At 46.8% G+C, this 6810-nt stretch overlaps 1 non-coding gene across 1 annotated transcript; it reads right to left on the reverse strand.

Moving 5' to 3' along the window:
- Positions 1-248: 248 nt before the first annotated feature.
- Positions 249-338, reverse strand: trnar-ucg (transfer RNA arginine (anticodon UCG)). Its single transcript is given in 2 exon segments — positions 249-284; positions 302-338. It is a non-coding gene; the product is annotated as a tRNA-Arg (tRNA).
- Between the last annotated feature and the right edge of the window lie 6472 nt (positions 339-6810).

Raw genomic sequence — 6810 nt, forward strand, 5'->3', positions numbered from 1 at the left:
CGAATTTCCTCCACAGAATTGTATTGAACCGATTGATACATAATAATTTATTCTACACTTTATCTAAATTAGACAGATATTGTGGATTCATTAGGGGCTAAACAAAATATGAGAGACAATTGAATGAACAAAGTTACAAGAAATTACATTCCAAAAAACCACAACAGTGTTTGGATGGACAGGTGGAAGTTTGAGCTGAGGAGGGAAAACTCGGCTGTCAGCAAGTTGCACCGGATTTCTGTATAAAATGACCGCGGCAGGACTCGAACCTGCAATCTTCTGATATCATCACTGAAATTCACCGAAGTCAGACGCCTTATCCATTAGGCCACGCGGCCACTGGTTATGATACGTGAGCTGATGTTTATCTCTTGTTAATAAATACTGCGATTCTATGTGTTTCATTTCTATTGTTTGGTGATCCGCTGTTTCCCAGATCCCAGAAAATACAAGGGAAAGCTCCAGCTGCCGGGCATGGTCATTTTCAAAGTGGAAAAGCCCTTCACTCTGTGAGCTGTGAAGATTCATGGAGGCTCGGGGACTCTCAGGCCGGCCAGGGCTCTTTATCCGGCTCCATTCACAGGAAAAGTTACTTCAGTTTCCGCAATAACATCCACTCTCTCTGAAACCCCCAAACTGAAAATCAGTCTCACCGTTAAGGTGAAGACTGCGGACTCGGTTCCCGCCCCTGCTGTTTAATACAGATCACTATAACTGTGTACATTGAGCAGAAAGAAATTGCAGTTGTTTGTAAACATTTCTTAGTGAACTCACTGTCATTCTGCATTAACAGGACGAGTTTGAGTCTCGTGATATTTGATCCGATATTAAACCTTGCAAAAATATAAACTGAGCAGGTAAATCAGAAATATCCGGAAAAGATTATTTGAATTGCGCTTTTGAACGGAGTCATTTCAAAAACATTCCAACACAGAGAGAAATTCCTGGAACCAGCTGCAGAAAATCTCCGGGAGCCTGACGTGATTTGGACGCAACCTTCTGATGTGGAGTCAGACGCGCTACCTTAGCGCCAGAAGCCCAAGTTCTAATAACTGAACCTTTCTCCTCAGAGATTTATTTTTTATTTACACTTTGACGGTACACTGTAAATCAGCACCTGTGCGAAAGAAACTCAAAGAAGTCTGATTGAGGGATACTAAAGGGCCCTGAAGTAAAGCAGCTGTACCACGTGGTTAAGGTGATGCACAATAATCCATTGTGCTCTGTACACGTGTCTTCATATCACATCCTCGTCTGTACCGTGTCTGTTGTGTCTCTGGTTAACTTGATGTGGGTGAAGTGAAAATGCTGTGATTTTTAGCTTTTGTTTGAGGCCTTGGGTGGTGAATAGTCAAACACTGTCCATACTGAAAGCACATTCATCGTGGCCGGAAACTTCCACAAGGCCAACCTCAAGTACTGCCAAAATTCCACCAGCACATCTCCTGTCCCACCAGGGGAGACAACACGATTGACCACTGCTCCTCAAAAATCAAGGGCACCTACCGTTCCATCCCTTGGCCGCACTTTGGAAAATCAGACCATCGGACTGTGCTCCTTCTCCCGGCATACAAGCAGAAACTTAAGTGGGAGAATCCAGCTAAGAAGGTCGTGCAGTGCTGGTCCGAGGAAGCAGAAGAGCTCTGACGTGACTGTTGGAGACAGTGGACTGGTCCATATTGAAGAACTCAGCAACTAACTGAAATGCGTATGTCACCACTGTCACAGACTTCATCAGCAATTGTGTGGACGACTGCATGCCAAAGAAAGCAGTACGTACGTTTCCCAACCAGAAACTGTCGTGTTGGGTGTTGTGATACACAAATGAACCAACACGGGTGTAGATGGTACAACTCTGTTTTATTATTCTGTACAATAATAACTATTAACTTCTGGCTGTGGTTCGTACTTCACCAGCAAACCTGTGGACCCAGCCCTAGCACTATCTTAGTGAGGCACTCAGCACATGGTGTATGTCTGAGTGGCACGCTGTCAGCTCTGTGCTCTGAGCTATCTCCTGGTAGAATGAGCGGGAACTGTGGTGTGCCCTGTTTTATAGTGCGTGTGCCCTCACTGGTGATTCGCTGCGATGTTGTGTGTGTGTTGGTTGGTCCAACTACCTGTCCATCAGTGTGTGTGTGTGATTGCACCATAACACCATAAGACATGGGAGTGGAAGTAAGACCATTCGGCCCATCGAGTCCTCCACCATTCAATCATGTCTGATTTCAACTCAATTTACCCACTCTCTCTCCATAGCCCTTAATTCCTCGAGAAATCAAGAATTTATCAACGTCTGTCTGAAAGACACTCAACGTCCCGGCCTCCACCGCCCTCTGCAGCAATGAATGCCACAGACCCACCACTCTCTGGCTGAAGAAATTCCTCCTCATCTCTGTTCTAAAGTGACTCCCTTTTATTCTAAGGCTGTGCCCCCGGGTCCTAGTCTCCCCTGCTAATGGAAACAACTTCCCTACGTCCACCCTATCTAAGCCATTCATTATCTTGTAAGTTTCTATTAGATCTCCGCTCAACCTCCTAAACTCCAATGAATATAGAACATAGAACATAGAACAATACAGCGCAGTACAGGCCCTTCGGCCCACGATGTTGCACCGAAACAAAAGCCATCTAACCTACACTATGCCATTATCATCCATATGTTTATCCAATAAACTTTTAAATGCCCTCAATGTTGGCGAGTTCACTACTGTAGCAGGTAGGGCATTCCACGGCCTCACTACTCTTTGCGTAAAGAACCTACCTCTGACCTCTGTCCTATATCTATTACCCCTCAGTTTAAAGTTATGTCCCCTCGTGCCAGCCATATCCATCCGCGGGAGAAGGCTCTCACTGTCCACCCTATCCAACCCCCTGATCATTTTGTATGCCTCTATTAAGTCTCCTCTTAACCTTCTTCTCTCCAACGTAAACAACCTCAAGTCCGTCAGCCTTTCCTCATAAGATTTTCCCTCCATACCAGGCAATATCCTGGTAAATCTCCTCTGCACCCGCTCCAAAGCCTCCACGTCCTTCCTATAATGCGGTGACCAGAACTGTACGCAATACTCCAAATGTGGCCGGACCAGAGTTCTGTACAGCTGCAACATGACCTCCCGACTCCGGAACTCAATCCCTCTACCAATAAAGGCCAACACTCCATAGGCCTTCTTCACAACCCTATCAACCTGGGTGGCAACTTTCAGGGATCGATGTACATGGACACCTAGATCCCTCTGCTCATCCACACTTTCAAGAACTTTACCATTAGCCAAATATTCCGCATTCCTGTTATTCCTTCCAAAGTGAATCACCTCACACTTCTCTACATTAAACTCCATTTGCCACCTCTCAGCCCAGCTCTGCAGCTTATCTATATCCCTCTGTAACCTGCTACATCCTTCCACACTATCGACAACACCACCGACTTTAGTATCGTCTGCAAATTTACTCACCCACCCTTCTGCGCCTTCCTCTAGGTCATTGATAAAAATGACAAACAGCAACGGCCCCAGAACAGATCCTTGTGGTACTCCACTTGTGATTGTACTCCATTCTGAACATTTCCCATCAACCACCACCCTCTGTCTTCTTTCAGCTAGCCAATTTCTGATCCACATCTCTAAATCACCCTCAATCCCCAGCCTCCGTATTTTTTGCAATAGCCTACCGTGGGGAACCTTATCAAACGCTTTGCTGAAATCCATATACACCACATCAACTGCTCTACCCTCGTCTACCTGTTCAGTCACCTTCTCAAAGAACTCAATAAGGTTTGTGAGGCATGACCTACCCTTCACAAAGCCATGCTGACTATCCCTGATCATATTATTCCTATCTAGATGATTATAAATCTTGTCCCTTATAATCCCCTCCAAGACTTTACCCACTACAGACGTGAGGCTCACCGGTCTATAGTTGCCGGGGTTGTCTCTGCTCCCCTTTTTGATCAAAGGGACCACATTTGCTGTCCTCCAGTCCTCTGGCACTATTCCTGTAGCCAATGATGACATAAAAATCAAAGCCAAAGGTCCAGCAATCTCTTCCCTGGCCTCCCATACAATCCTAGGATAAATCCCATCAGGTCCCGGGGACTTATCTATTTTCAGCCTGTCCAGAATTGCCAACACCTCTTCCCTACGTACCTCAATGCCATCTATTCTATTAGCCTGGGGCTCAGCATTCTCCTCCACAACATTATCTTTTTCCTGAGTGAATACTGACGAAAAATATTCATTTAGTATCTCACCTATCTCTTCAGACTCCACACACAATTTCCCATCCCTGTCCTTGACTGGTCCTACTCTTTCCCTAGTCATTCGCTTATTCCTGACATACCTATAGAAAGCTTTTGGGTTTTCCTTGATCCTTCCTGCCAAATACTTCTCATGTCCCCTCCTTGCTCGTCTTAGCTCTCTCTTTAGATCCTTCCTCGCTACCTTGTAACTATCCATCGCCCCAACCGAAACTTCACACTTCATCTTCACATAGGCCTTCTTCTTCCTCTTAACAAGAGATTCCACTTCCTTGGTAAACCACGGTTCCCTCGCTCGACGCCTTCCTCCCTGTCTGACCGGTACATACTTATCAAGAACACGCAGTAGCTGATCCTTGAACAAGCCCCACTTATCCAGTGTGCCCAACACTTGCAGCCTACTTCTCCACCTTATCCCCCCCCCCCAAGTCACGTCTAATGGCATCATAATTGCCCTTCCCCCAGCTATAACTCTTGCCCTGCGGTGTATACTTATCCCTTTCCATCATTAACGTAAACGTCACCGAATTGTGGTCACTGTCCCCAAAGTGCTCTCCTACCTCCAAATCCAACACCTGGCCTGGTTCATTACCCAAAACCAAATCCAACGTGGCCTCGCCTCTTGTTGGCCTGTCAACATATTGTTTCAGGAAACCCTCCTGCACACACTGTACAAAAAAACGACCCATCTATTGTACTCGAACTATATATTTTCCAGTCAATATTTGGAAAGTTAAAGTCTCCCATAATAACTACCCTGTTACTTTTGCTCATATCCAGAATCATCTTCGCCATCCTTTCCTCTACATCCCTAGAATTATTAGGAGGCCTATAAAAAACTCCCAACAGGGTGACCTCTCCTTTCCTGTTTCTAACTTCAGCCAATACTACCTCGGAAGAAGAGTCCCCATCTAGCATCCTCTCCGCCACCGTAATACTGCTCTTGACTAGCAGCGCCACACCTCCCCCTCTTTTGCCTCCTTCTCTGAGCTTACTAAAACACCTAAACCCCGGAACCTGCAACATCCATTCCTGTCCCTGCTCTATCCATGTCTCCGAAATGGCCACAACATCGAAGTCCCAGGTACCAACCCACGCTGCCAGTTCCCCTACCTTGTTTCGTATACTCCTGGCATTGAAGTAGACACACTTCAAACCACCTACCTGAACGCTGGCCCCCTCCTGCGACGTCAAATCGGTGCTCCTGACCTCTATACTCTCATTCTCCCTTACCCTAAAACTACAATCCAGGTTCCCATGCCCCTGCTGCATTAGTTTAAACCCCCCCCAAAGAGCACTAACAAATCTCTTCCCCAGGATATTTGTGCCCCTCAGGTTCAGATGTAGACCATCCTGTCTGTAGAGGTCCCACCTTCCCCAGAAAGAGCCCCAGTTATCCAAAAATCTGAAACCCTCCCGCCTGCACCATCCCTGTAGCCACGTGTTTAAATGCTCTCTCTCCCTATTCCTCATCTCACTATCACGTGGCACGGGCAACAACCCAGAGATAACAACTCTGTTTGTTCTAGTTCTGAGCTTCCATCCTAGCTCCCTGAAAGCCTGCCTGACATCCTTGTCCCCTTTCCTACCTATGTCGTTGGTGCCAATGTGGACCACGACTTGGGGCTGCTCCCCCTCCCCCCTAAGGACCCGGAAAACACGATCTGAAACATCACGTACCCTTGCACCTGGGAGGCAACATACCAAACGTGAGTCTCTCACGCTCCCACAAAATCTCCTATCTGTGCCCCTGACTATAGAGTCCCCAATTACTAATGCTCTGCTCCTCTCCCCCCTTCCCTTCTGAGCAACAGGGACAGACTCCGTGCCAGAGGCCCGTACCCCATGGCTTACCCCTGGTAAGTCCCCCCCCCACAAGTATCCAAAGCGGTATACTTGTTTCTCAGGGGAACGACCGCAGGGGATCCCTGCACTGACTGTTTTTTCCCAGTCCCTCTTACAGTTACCCATCTATCTCCAATCTTTGGTGTAACTAATTCCCTGAAGCTGCTATCTATGACCCCTTCTGCCTCCCGAATGATCCGAAGTTCTTCCCACTCCAGCTCCAGTTCCCTAACTCGGTCTTGGAGGAGCTGGAGATGGCAGCACTTCCTGCAGGTAAAATCAGCAGGGACACTAACTGCATCCCTCACCTCAAACATCCTGCAGGAGGAACATTGCACTCCCTTCCCTGCCATTCCTCTAACTTTCTACCAAGATCTGGCTAACAACTAAATTAAATTTTTATAAAAAATAATAATAATATAAAAAAAATATGGTACTTACCTCAGACCAATGGGTTTTATTATTAGGTTAGAGGAGGAGGGTGGGTGGGAGACACTACACGTGTAGTGTCTCGGGTTTCCTCTCCACAAGAATTTATTGGTGAGGGTCTTCCCAGACGTCCGCGGGTCGACTTCCTGATCCCGCCTAAAAAACTAATTTAAAAAAAAAGAAAAATTCTCAGCTCCTGCTGAAATTGACTAACCAGCCAGCTGTTCTCACGCCGCCGAAATCGACTGGCCTGCCCCTGCAAAGAGAAGTGCTTTTAAAGG

Source organism: Scyliorhinus torazame, chromosome 24 (genome assembly GCF_047496885.1).
Source record: "Scyliorhinus torazame isolate Kashiwa2021f chromosome 24, sScyTor2.1, whole genome shotgun sequence".
Taxonomy (NCBI): Eukaryota; Metazoa; Chordata; class Chondrichthyes; order Carcharhiniformes; family Scyliorhinidae; genus Scyliorhinus; species Scyliorhinus torazame.